Here is a 12,141-nt window from a genome sequence, read left to right as displayed (position 1 = left end):
CTCACGCGAACTTTTAATCTCGAGGGTGCTTAATCATCTCTTTTAGGTGACAATGTCTCTATGGCAGATCGGGTTTTAAGTTTTATTCGCGCAAGCGGCTTTTATAGGTCCATTTAAATTTTTAACATCACCCTCATTTGAGCTCTCTCTTTTAATTAGTTTTGTGTTGTGATTCGACTCCACCCTAAACTTTTCGGCTGGAGGTTTTAACATGTTGCAGAGTGGCTGGCTCATCCTATTATTTTCGAGATCAGCCAGCCACAGTCCTCTGCTGTGCAGTTTTAATTCCTTCTGCCTTTGTTCTGTATGTTGTTTTTGTTGCTGTGCTCTGTTTTCCTTGTTGTCTTACAATGGACTATGGGGCTTTTCTTCCCCCGGAGTTTTTCTTTTAGTGCTTCGGCTGACTGGTGGATAGTTTCACTGTGCTCTGTGTTTTTATGAAACAAGGGACCGATGACCTTTGTAGTTTGGTCCCTTTCATCTTTAACCCAACCAACCAACAGAATTTACGTCTCGCCACAGCTTGCACATACCGTCGTCACTGCAGAGGTGCAACCGGTGATTTTTTCTGACCATTGTAGTTACATTTGTCAGTTCAATTTAAGGCATGTGCCAGTTCAAAATATGTGGAAATTAAACTGTAGCATTTTAAATGATATCTATTTTAAGACGAGTTTTTTAAATATGTGGCACAACCTTGTGCGGAGCCGACCGGACGGTTCCACCGCTATTTACTGGTGGACCAAGGTGGCCAAACCGGAGGTGAGACAATTTTTAATTGATTTTAGACGCGGAGCGGCACGGTGGCGCCGGGCTACGGCCGACTTCTACCGCGAGTGTTTGCGCGAGCTCGCGCAGCGCGTTACTGCGCAGCCGGAACTGTTGCCCACTCTGAGGGAATTTAAAGCGAAGTTGCTGCGGGATTTGCGGCAGAAATGTGAGGGGACAGTGAGGCGGAGCCAGCCTGTGGGCGCCGTGCCCGGGGAGACGGTCTCTGCGTACCAACTCAGTAGGGAGAGGGGCCGCCGCGCTAGGTCAAGTGCCGCATATTTTAACACGACGGTATAGACAATCTTAATGCGGTTTATACCGCGGATGACATACAGGATGCCGTTAAAGGCAGTCAGACAGGGAAATCCCCCGGGAACGACGGCCTACCAGCAGAATTTTATCTTACATTTTTTGATACTTTTAGTGAACTTTTAACGGAAATAGTCAATGACATCCGAAACGGCGCGGAAATCCCGGCGGAATTTGAAGGAGGACGTATCGTCCTCATTCCGAAATCGACAGCGACGCCGAGTTTATAAAATGTGCGCCCTATTACGCTTCTAAACTCAGATTACAAGATAATGGCCAGGTGCGTTGCTAATAGACTTAAGCAAGTTATGGGAAAAGTTTTAGATGAATCGCAGTCGTGCGCTGTGCGGGATCGCAATATTTTTGACGCCGTTTTAGCCTACAGATCCCCCTGCGGGTTCGGGGGTTAGAATAGGCCCGCGGTATTCCTGCCTGTCGTAAGAGGCGACTAAAAGGAGTCTCAAATGTTTCCGCCTTATGTGATGGTCCCCTCTCGGGTTTGACCTCCATATCTCAAAATTATTCCGAAGAGCGAGCCAATTGGGGAAGGGCGCCTTACATGGTGCACTGTATCCGTCGTGCGTTGAGACCTTTAGCCGGTTTTTTCGTCGTTGCACTGGTGTCCCGCTCGTTTTCCATCTCTTGGGCGAGGATACGTCCCTGGGTGCGATTACAACGCTGCACTCTGCAGTGTTGCTTTTAACTGCGACGACGACCTTGAACAGTTTTGCACCTAAGATCCAGCACGGTAGCCAGTCCGTTGTGGTGGGGCCGCCATGTACCCTGTTGGTTGTAGCCCCCTGACAACACAGGGATCGCTCTACTGATGCCTGCGCCGTTAACGCCCCACGTATGCCAAGGAGTAGATGCCCATCTCCTTGGGGCATCAGGACTCCCAGCAATGGCCGTCCTGCCAGGTGGCTATTGCTGCAGCTGGGTGGCGCCCGTGGGGAGGGCCCTTGGTCGGAGTAGGTGGCATCAGAGCGGATGACCCGCAATGAAGCGTGGTACATCATCTCTCGCTGGCGGCCAGCCGCCAGCAGTCTCTAAGCGTTCTCGGGCTCAATTTAATGCTGAAAAGTACAATCCGAAAACGTTCCCCTCTCTGGCCACGCCGTGGGAGGAACGTAAATCTCAGGATGGCAGTAGCAAATATTCGCCCCGATTCTTAGTTTGCACGAGAGCTGATGGGGAGTCTTTTCTCTCCACAAAGCCTCAGTTCTTCGTCGAGCATTTAGAGGACAAGTTTGGGGAGGTGGATGGCTTGTCTAAAATGCGCTCTCGGTCAGTACTGATACAAACGGCATCCTCCGCCCAGTCACGCAGGTTACTTGCTTGTGACAAGTTGGGGGATGTTAACGTTACTATTACACCACATAAGAGTTTGAATATGGTCCAGTGTGTTATTTTCCATAGGGACCTCCTTTTGCAGTCTGATGACGAGCTGCGCGCCAACTTAGAACGTAGAGGTGTTCATTTCGTATGGCGCATTCATCGGGGTCCGAGGGACAATCAGGTTGCTACCGGTGCCTTCATCTTGGCCTTCGAGGGTGATACGTTACCGGAAAAGGTCAAGGTGATGGTCTACCGATGTGACGTCAAGCCCTATATCCCTCCCCCGATGCGGTGCTTCAAGTGCTGGAAGTTCGGCCATATGTCTTCCCGCTGCACTTCCAGCCTCACATGTCGAGATTGCGGACGCCCATCTCATCCTGATACTCCATGTGCCCCGCCTCCCATCTGCGTCAACTGCGGGGAGCACCATTCACCTTGCTCGCCAGACTGCAGAATATTCCAGAAAGAGCGCAAAATCATGGAATATAAGACCCTGGACCGACTGACGTATACTGAGGCCAAAAGGAAATACGAGCGCTTACATCCAGTGAGAATGCCATCTTCCTATTCCGCTGCTACAACACCTGTGCTCGCCCCATCAGTTTCGCGACTTCCGGCCGGATCGCTGAGTGGTACAACTCCTCCTGCCCCCTTGCCAGTGGGGGGCTCTACCCACCGGGTTGCTCCTGCGCCACCTACCTCAGGGGCAACACCATCCCCCCCATCAGCGACGTCCGTCCCTGCTTCTAAGCCGGAGAAGTGTCCCACTTCTTCGGCTTCTCACGCTCGCAAGGGGTCCCTTGGGTCCCTCCCTTCCCAGGTTTCCACCAGCGGGAAGGCTGACGACCGACAGTGGCGTAAGTGCCCACAATCAGCTGGTCGAAGGGCTTCACGATCCTCCTCAGTCTCGGAGACTGAATCGGTGAAGCCCTCCCAGCCAGTTAAACCCAAGGAGCAGCGTGAGAAACCAAAGAAGAAGAGCTCTAAGCCGAAGGAACTCGCGGTGGCAGCCACCTCACCGCAACCTTCCAGCTCTGCGTATGAGGACGAGGTGGAGATTCTGGCGTCTGCTGAGGACATGGATCTCGCCGGTCCCTCAGACGCCTTGAATAGCACTAGCGCGGGTGCTCAATCGGGGGCAGCAGGTGACCCGGCGGCGTAATCTGCCTTCCCAGTCCCGTCACGCCTCTCCCAGCCATGGCCAATACCATCCTCCAGTGGAACTGCAGCGGTTTCTTCCACCATCTAGCTGAGCTCCGCCAACTTATCAGCCTTCACCCTTTCTTCTGCATTGCTCTCCAGCAAACTTCGTTTCCAGCAATGCGAACCCCCGCCCTCTGTGGCTATCGGGGTTATTATAAGAACCGAGCAGCTTATGAAAGGGTGTCTGGTGGCGTCTGCATATATGTCCTTCACACTCTGCACAGCGAGTCTGTCCCTCTCCGGACGCCTTTAGAGGCTGTCGCTGTACGCGTGTGGACGCCACAGGCTGTTACCGTCTGCAGTCTTTACATTCCACCGGATGGTGATGTCTCGCAGCATGTCCTGGCTGCACTGGTCGCCCAATTGCCGCCACCTTTCTTGCTATTGGGCGACTTCAACGCCCATAACCCTCTGTGGGGTGGGTCAGTGGCAACAGGTCGAGGCGCCATCGTTGAGCATTTATTGTTGCAGCTCGATCACTCGCTGTTAAATGATGGTGCCTTCACACTCTTCAGTGGGGCGCATGGCACCTACTCCGCCATTGACCTTTCAATCTGTAGCCATAGCCTCTTACCGTCTGTCCAATGGAGTGTTGGTTGGTTGGTTGTTGGGATGTTTAAGGGGGACTAAACAGCTAAGGTCATCAGTCCCCCATTCCAAAAACAGGCGAGACAGTCATGAAGCAGGTGAAACCCCAAGGGGGACGAGACTCCCCCCAGGCACTAAAAGAACACAAATGCAGCAACTAACACTACAGACAAGAAGAGGACAGACAAACACCAGACAGAAATAAACAGAAGAAAAGAAGATGGCCGGAAACTGGTTGACTGACCGCGAGACAAAAAAGGGAAAGAGTCAACCAGCAGACTAAACACCAAAACAGCAACAAATTCGGAGAGACACGAGGACAAAAGACACAGAATGGGAAAGGTGCAGGACCTCCCTAAATAGAACCATAAAAAGGACTACCACGGATAAAATTTAAAACGTTGTCAGCCATTGAGGCATCGTCGCATAAAATCAAAGGCAAAGTGCCCGGGAGATTAAAAGTCCGCCGGAGGGTGCGCAGTCGGGGACACTCCAATAAAATGTGGGCAACCGTCAGCCGGGACCCACACTGACACAGGGGGGGATCCTCCTGACGCAAAAGATGGCCGTGCGTCATGTAGGTATGGCCGATGCGCAGCCGACACAGGACGACCGAGTCCCTGCGAGAAGCCCGCAGGGAGGAACGCCACACATCGGTCGTCTCCTTGACAGCCCGCAGTTTATTCGGGGCAGTCATGCCACGCCACTCAGCAGCCCACATCCCAAGAACCGTACGGCGCAACACCAGCTGCTGGTCGCGAGCCGTAAGGCCAATCTCCAAAACTGGGGCGTCGATCGCCCCTTTGGCCAACCTGTCGACACGTTCGTTCCCTGGGATGCCAACGTGACCCGGCGTCCAAACAAAGACCACCGAACGTCCAGAGCGGGTAATGGTGGAAACAGACTCCCGAATAGAGGACACCAGAGGACATGAGGGATAGCAGCGGTCGATGGCCTGGAGGTGGTGGTGGTGGTGGTTGTTGGGATGTGTAAGGGGGACTAAACAGCGAAGGTCATCAGTCCCCCATTCCAAAAACAAGCGAGACAAAGTCGCAGAGCAGATAAAACCCCAAGGGGGAAGGAGACTGCCCCCCCCCAGGTGCTAAAGAACACAAATTAGGCAACGAACACTACAGAAAAGAGTACGGACGAACACCAGACAGAAAGAAAGAGAAGAGAAGAAGATGGCCGGAGACTGGTTGACTGACCACGACAACAAAAAAGGGAAAGAGTCAACCATCTCACGGCACACCAGAACAGCAACAGGCACAAGGACAAAAGACACAGAAAGGGAAAGGTGCAGGACCTCCCTAAATCGAACCATAAAACGGACTACCACGGATAAAATTTAAAACTTTATCAGCCATGGAGGCATCGTCAGATAAAACCAAAGCCAAAGTGCCCGGGAGATTAAAAGATTGCCGGAGTGTGCGCAGTCGAGGACACTCCAGCAAAATGTGGCCGACCGTCAGCCGGGACCCACACTGACACAGGGGGGGGATCCTCCTGACGCAAGAGATGGCCGTGCGTCAGGTACGTATGGCCGATGCGCAGCCGACACAGGACCACCGAGTCCCTGCGAGAAGCCCGCAGGGAGGAACGCCACACGGCGGTCGTCTCCTTGACAGCCCGCAGTTTATTCGGGGCTGTCATGCCACGCCACTCAGCAGCCCACATCCCAATCAGCTTACGGCGCAACACCATCTGCTGGTCGCGAGCCGTAAGGCCGACCTCCAAAGCCGGGGCGTCGATCGCCCCTTTAGCCAGCCTGTCGACACGTTCGTTCCCTGGGATGCCAACATGACCGGGCGTCCAAACCAAGACCACCGAACGACCAGAACGGGCAATGGCGGAAACAGACTCCTGTATGGAGGACACCAGAGGAGAGGAGGGATTGGTTGGTTGGTTGTGGGGATGTTTAAGGGGGACTAAACAGCTAAGGTCATCAGTCCCCCATTCCAAAAACAGGCAAGACAGGGTCACGAAGCAGGTAAAACCCTAGAGGGAAGGAGACTCCCCCCAGGCACTACAAGAACACAAATGCAACAACGAACACTACAGACAAGAAGAGGACAGACAAACACCAGACACTAACAAACAGAAGAAAAGAAGATGGCTGGAAACTGGTTGACTGACCGCGACACAAGAAAAAGGGAAAGAGTCAACCAGCAGACTATACACCAAAACAGCAACAAATGTAAAGAGACGCGAGGACAAAAGACACAGAATGGGAAGGTGCAGGACCTCCCTAAATCGAACCATAAAAAGGACTACCACGGATAAAATGTAAAACATTGTCAGCCATGGAGGCATCGTCAGATAAAACCAAAGCCAAAGTGCCCGGGAGATTGAAAGATTGCCGGAGTGTGCGCAGTCGAGGACACTCCAGCAAAATGTGGCCGACCGTCAGCCGGGACCCACACTGACACAGGGGTGGATCCTCCTGACGCAAGAGATGGCCGTGCGTCAGGTACGTATGGCCGATGCGCAGCCGACACAGGACCACCGAGTCCCTGCGGAAGCCCGCAGGGAGGAACGCCACACGGCGGTCGTCTCCTTGACAGCCCGCAGTTTATTCGGGGCTGTCATGCCACGCCACTCAGCAGCCCACATCCCAATCAGCTTACGGCGCAACACCATCTGCTGGTCGCGAGCCGTAAGGCCGACCTCCAAAGCCGGGGCGTCGATCGCCCCTTTGGCCAGCCTGTCTACACGTTCGTTCCCTGGGATGCCAACATGACCGGGCGTCCAAACCAAGACCACCGAACGACCAGAACGGACAATGGCGGAAACAGACTCCTGAATGGAGGACACCAGAGGAGAGGAGGGATAGCAGCGGTCGATGGCCTGAAGGCTGCTCAGGGAGTCACTGCAGATGACGATGGACCCACCTGAGCAGGAACGCAGATGCTCAAGAGCGCGCATGATTGCCACCAACTCTGCAGTAAAAATACTGCAGCCAGCCGGCAAGGAGCGTTGCTCAACATGGGCAGCGTGAGCAAAAGCGTAGGCAGTGACACCATCAACCAGGGAACCATCCGTGTAGACAGGCTCACAGCCCGGAAATGATTCGAGGAGCGCAAGAAAACGGCGACGGAGGGCCACAGGCGGAACCGAGTCCTTAGGTCCCTGTGCCAAATCCAGACGGACGGACGGCCGGGACAAACACCAGGGAGGCGTAGGTGTACGGACCCGGAAGGGAGGCAGAAGAGGGAATGACCCCAGTTCTGACAGCAGGGACTGGACACGGACAGCTATGGAAAGCCCAGACCTAGGTCGCCGTTCGGGCAGATGGAGGACCATAGCAGGGAAAAGCAGGCGACGATTGGGATGATCTGGCGAGCAATGAACGTGGACAGCATAGTCGACGAGCAGACGATGGCGGCGAATCCGCAGCGGGGGAACCCCGGCCTCCACCAGTAGACTATCCACGGGGCTGGTGCGAAAAGCGCCAGTGGCAAGCCGAACCCCACAGTGGTGTACGGGGTCTAACAACTTCAACACTGAGGGGGACGCAGACCCATAGGCCAGGCTCCCATAATCAAGCCGGGACTGCACAAGGGCTCTGTACAACCGCAGCAGCGTGCAGCGATCTGCACCCCAAGACGTGTGGCTAAGGCAGCGGAGGGCGTTGAGGTGCCGCCAGCATTTTTGCTTCAGCTGAGTAATATGAGGAACCCATGTGAGCCGGGCATCAAACACGAGTCCCAAGAAGCGGCAAGTGTCCACCACCTCAAGCAGGTGGCCGTCGAGGTAAAGTTCAGGATGAGGGTGGACCGTCCGACGCCTGCAGAAGTGCATAACTCGAGTCTTGGCTGCAGAGAACTGAAAACCGTGAGTCAGAGCCCACGAGGCTGCCTTGCGAATGGCGACTTGCAGCCGGCGTTCGGCGACTCCCGTAGTCGTGGAGCTAAATGAGATGCAGAAGTCGTCGGCATACAAAGAAGGAGACACCGACGACCCCACTGCTGCAGCCAGACCATTAATAGCCACCAGAAATAAGGAGACGCTCAACACTGAGCCCTGCGGGACCCCATTTTCCTGTATATAAGAGGAACTAGAGGTGGCACCGACTTGCACCCGGAAAGAGCGGCGCAATAAAAAGCTTTGAAGAAAAGCCGGGAGCTGACCACGAAGACCCCACTCATGCAACGTGGCGAGGATGTGATGCCTCCATGTGGTGTCATACGCTTTCCGCAGATCGAAAAATACAGCAACGAGATGCTGACGTCGGGCAAAGGCCGTACGGACAGCTGATTCCAGCCGCACCAAATTGTCCACTGCAGACCGGCCCCGACGGAAGCCACCCTGGGATGGAGTGAGGAGACCGCGCGACTCAAGGACCCAACACAAACGCCGCCCCACCATACGTTCGAGCAATTTGCACAAAACGTTGGTGAGGGTAATGGGACGATAGCTGTCCACCGCCAGTGGGTCCGCACCGGGCTTCAAGATGGGGACAATAACACCCTCTCGCCATTGCGACGGGAACACACCTTCGCTCCAAATGCGATTAAATATCGCGAGAATGTGTCTCTGGCAGTCCCTGGAGAGATGCTTCAGCATCTGCGCGTGGATGCAGTCTGGGCCTGGTGCTGTATCAGGGCAATCGGCGAGAGCAGCGAGGAATTCCCTCTCGCTGAAAGGGGCATTGTATGTTTCAGAACGACGCGTGTGAAATGAGAGCGGCGTCCGCTCGGCTCGCTCCTTTAGAGAGCGAAAGGCGGGGGGATAGGATGCAGTCGCAGAGCTCTGAGCAAAGTGCGCGGCAAGCCGTTCAGCAATGGCGGCAGCGTCCGTGCATACAGCGCCGTCCAAGGAGATCCCAGGGACACCGAAAGTGGTCTGGTGTCCATAAATCCGCCGTATCCGGGACCACACCAGCGAGGGGGAGACACGGGAGCCCAACGATGAGACATACTGCTCCCAGCACTCTTGCTTACGCCGTGTAATCAGACGTCGGGCGAAGGCACGTAGCCTCTTAAAGGCGATGAGGGTCTCGAGAGACGGGTGCCGCCTATGACGCTGGAGGGCCCGCCTACGGTCGCGAATAGCCTCAGCAATCTCCGGCGACCACCAGGGTACAGCCTTCCTCCGAGGGAGTCCAGAAGAGCGGGGGATGGCAGCCTCGGCTGCCGAAATGATGGACGTGGTGAAGACACGGACCACCTCGTCAATGTCACCCTGCGGGGGACAATCATCGGTTGCCGCGGAAGTAAAACGCGGCCAGTCAGCTCTGTGGAGGGCCCAGCGTGGCAGACGCCCAGAAGAATGACACTGGGGCAGTGACAAATAGATGGGAAAATGGTCACTGCCACACAGGTCAGGATGCACCCTCCAGTGGAGGGATGGGACAAGTCCGGGGGTGCAAAGAGAGAGATCGATGGCGGAGAACGAGCCATGGGCCACACTGAAATGTGTGGGAGCACCGGTGTTCAAGAGGCTAAGGTCGAGCTGAGCCAATAAATGCTCCACGGCACGACCGCGGCCATCGGAGACAGTCCCACCCCATAGAGGGTTGTGGGCATTGAAATCGCCCAACAACATGAAAGGTGGCGGCAGTTGGGTTATCAGAGCAGCCAGGACATGCTGCGAGACAGCACCATCCGGTGGAAGGTAGATACTGCAGACGGTAATAGCCTGTGGCGTCCACACCCGTACAGCGACAGCCTCTAAAGGTGTTTGGAGAGGGACAGACTCGCTGTGCAGAGTGTGAGCGACATATATGCAGACGCCACCAGACACCCTTTCAGAAGTTGCCCGGTTCTTAAAATAACCCCGATAGCCACGGAGGCCGGGGGTTCGCATTGCTGGAAACCAAGTTTCCTGCAGATCAATGCAAAGGAAAGGATGAAGGCTGATAAGCTGGCGGAGCTCAGCTAGATGGTGGAAGAAACCGCTGCAGTTCCACTGGAGGATGGTATTAGCCATGGATGGGAAAGGCGTGAGGGACTGGGGAGGCAGATTACGCCTCCGAGGCCCCTGCTGCTACTGAGTCACCACCTGGAGAACAGCCAGCCAGTGCGTCCGAGGGACTGGCGAGATCCATGTCCTCAGCGGACGCCAGAATCTCCACCTCATCCTCAGACGCAGAGCTTGTAGGAAGCGGTGGAATGGGTGCCACCGCAATATCGGTAGCCTTGGGGAGTTTCTTCTTCTTCTGCTTTTCGCGCTGCGCCTTTGGTGGTTCAGGCTGGGAGGGCGTCACTGGGTCAGTCTCAGGGACAGACGACGACCGAGTGTCCCGACGACCAGGGACCAGCGGTTGTTTAAGCCACTTGTGGCTGTCGGCTTTGGTACCGGTCGGAACTTGCGAAGGGAGGTCCCCAAGGGACCCCTTCCGTACGAGAGTAGCCGAAGAAGTCTTACGCTTCTCCGGCTGGGAAGGGGGAACTGATGTCCCCGATGGTTGGGGGGGTGTTGCTCCTGAAGTAGATGGAGCAGGAGCAACAGTGGGTTTAGTGCCCCCCACCATCAAGGGGGCAGGTGCGGGACTGCGACTCTGCGAGCTGGCTGGAGAGGATTGAACCGTAGCAGGAGAGACAGTTGCGGCATAAGAAGCCGTCATGCGCACTGGGTGAAGCCGGTCATATTTCCGCTTCGCCTCAGTGTACGTCAGGCGGTCGAGAGTCTTTATCTCCATGATCTTCCGCTCCTTCTGCAGAATCGGACAGCCTGGCGAGCAAGGCGGATGGTGCGCACCACAGTTCACACAGATTGGAGGTGGGGCACAGGGATGATCAGGATGGGATGGTCGACCGCAATCGCGACAGACGAGGTCGGAAGCACAGCGTGAAGACATGTGGCCGAACTTCCAACACTTGAAGCACCGCATCGGGGGAGGGATATAAGGCCTGACATCACAACGGTACACCATCACCTTGACCTTCTCAGGTAACGTGTCACCCTCGAAGGCCAAGATGAAGGCACCGGTGGCAACTTGACGATCCCTCGGACCCCGGTGGACGCGCCGGACGAAATGGACACCTCGGCGCTCCAAGTTGGCGCGCAGCTCGTCATCGGACTGTAAAAGGAGATCCCTGTGGAAGATAACGCCCTGGACCATGTTCAGACTTTTATGGGGCGTGATAGTGACGGAGACATCCCCCAGCTTAGTACAAGCGAGCAAGGCCCGCGACTGGGCGGAGGACGCCGTTTTTATCAACACCGATCCGGACCGCATCTTTGACAAGCCCTCCACCTCCCCAAACTTGTCCTCTAAATGCTCGACAAAGAACTGAGGCTTCACGGACATAAAAGATTCCCCATCAGCTCTGGTACAGACAAGATATCTGGGCGAATACTGCTCACTTGCATTTAATGCCTTTCGTTCCTCCCATGGTGTGGCGAGGGAGGGGAACGATTTGGGGTCATAAACGTTACCTTTGAAATGGGCCCTCGAACGCTTAGAGACTGCTGGTGGCTGGCCACCAGCAAGAGAAGAAGTGCCACGCTTCATTGCGTGTCATCCACCCTGATGCCACCTACTCCGACCAAGGGCCCTCCCCACGGGCGCCACCCAGCCACAGCAAAGGCCACCTGGCAGGATGGCCATTGCCGGGAGTCCCGATGCCCCAAGGAGATGGGCATCTACTCCTTGGCATACGTGGGGAGTTAACGGCGCAGGCATCAGTAGAGCGATCCCTGTGTTGTCAGGGGGCTACAACCAAGAGGGTACATGGCGGCCCCACCACAACGGACTGGCTACCGTGCTGGATCTTAGGTGCAAAACTGACCAAGGTCGTCGTCGCAGATAAAAGAAACACTGCAGAGTGCAGCGTGGTAATCGCCCAAGAGATCGAAAACGAGCGGGACACCATTGCAACGACGAGAAAGCCGGCTAAAGGTCTAATTGCACGACGGATACAGTGCACCATGTAAGGCGCCCTTCCCCAATTGGCTCGCTCTTCGGATGGTGGTGGTTGTTGGGATGTG

Source organism: Schistocerca nitens, chromosome 4 (assembly GCF_023898315.1).
Source record: "Schistocerca nitens isolate TAMUIC-IGC-003100 chromosome 4, iqSchNite1.1, whole genome shotgun sequence".
NCBI lineage: Eukaryota > Metazoa > Arthropoda > Insecta > Orthoptera > Acrididae > Schistocerca > Schistocerca nitens.
The sequence above is the reverse complement of the archived record's forward strand: the minus strand, read 5'-3'. Positions refer to the sequence as shown.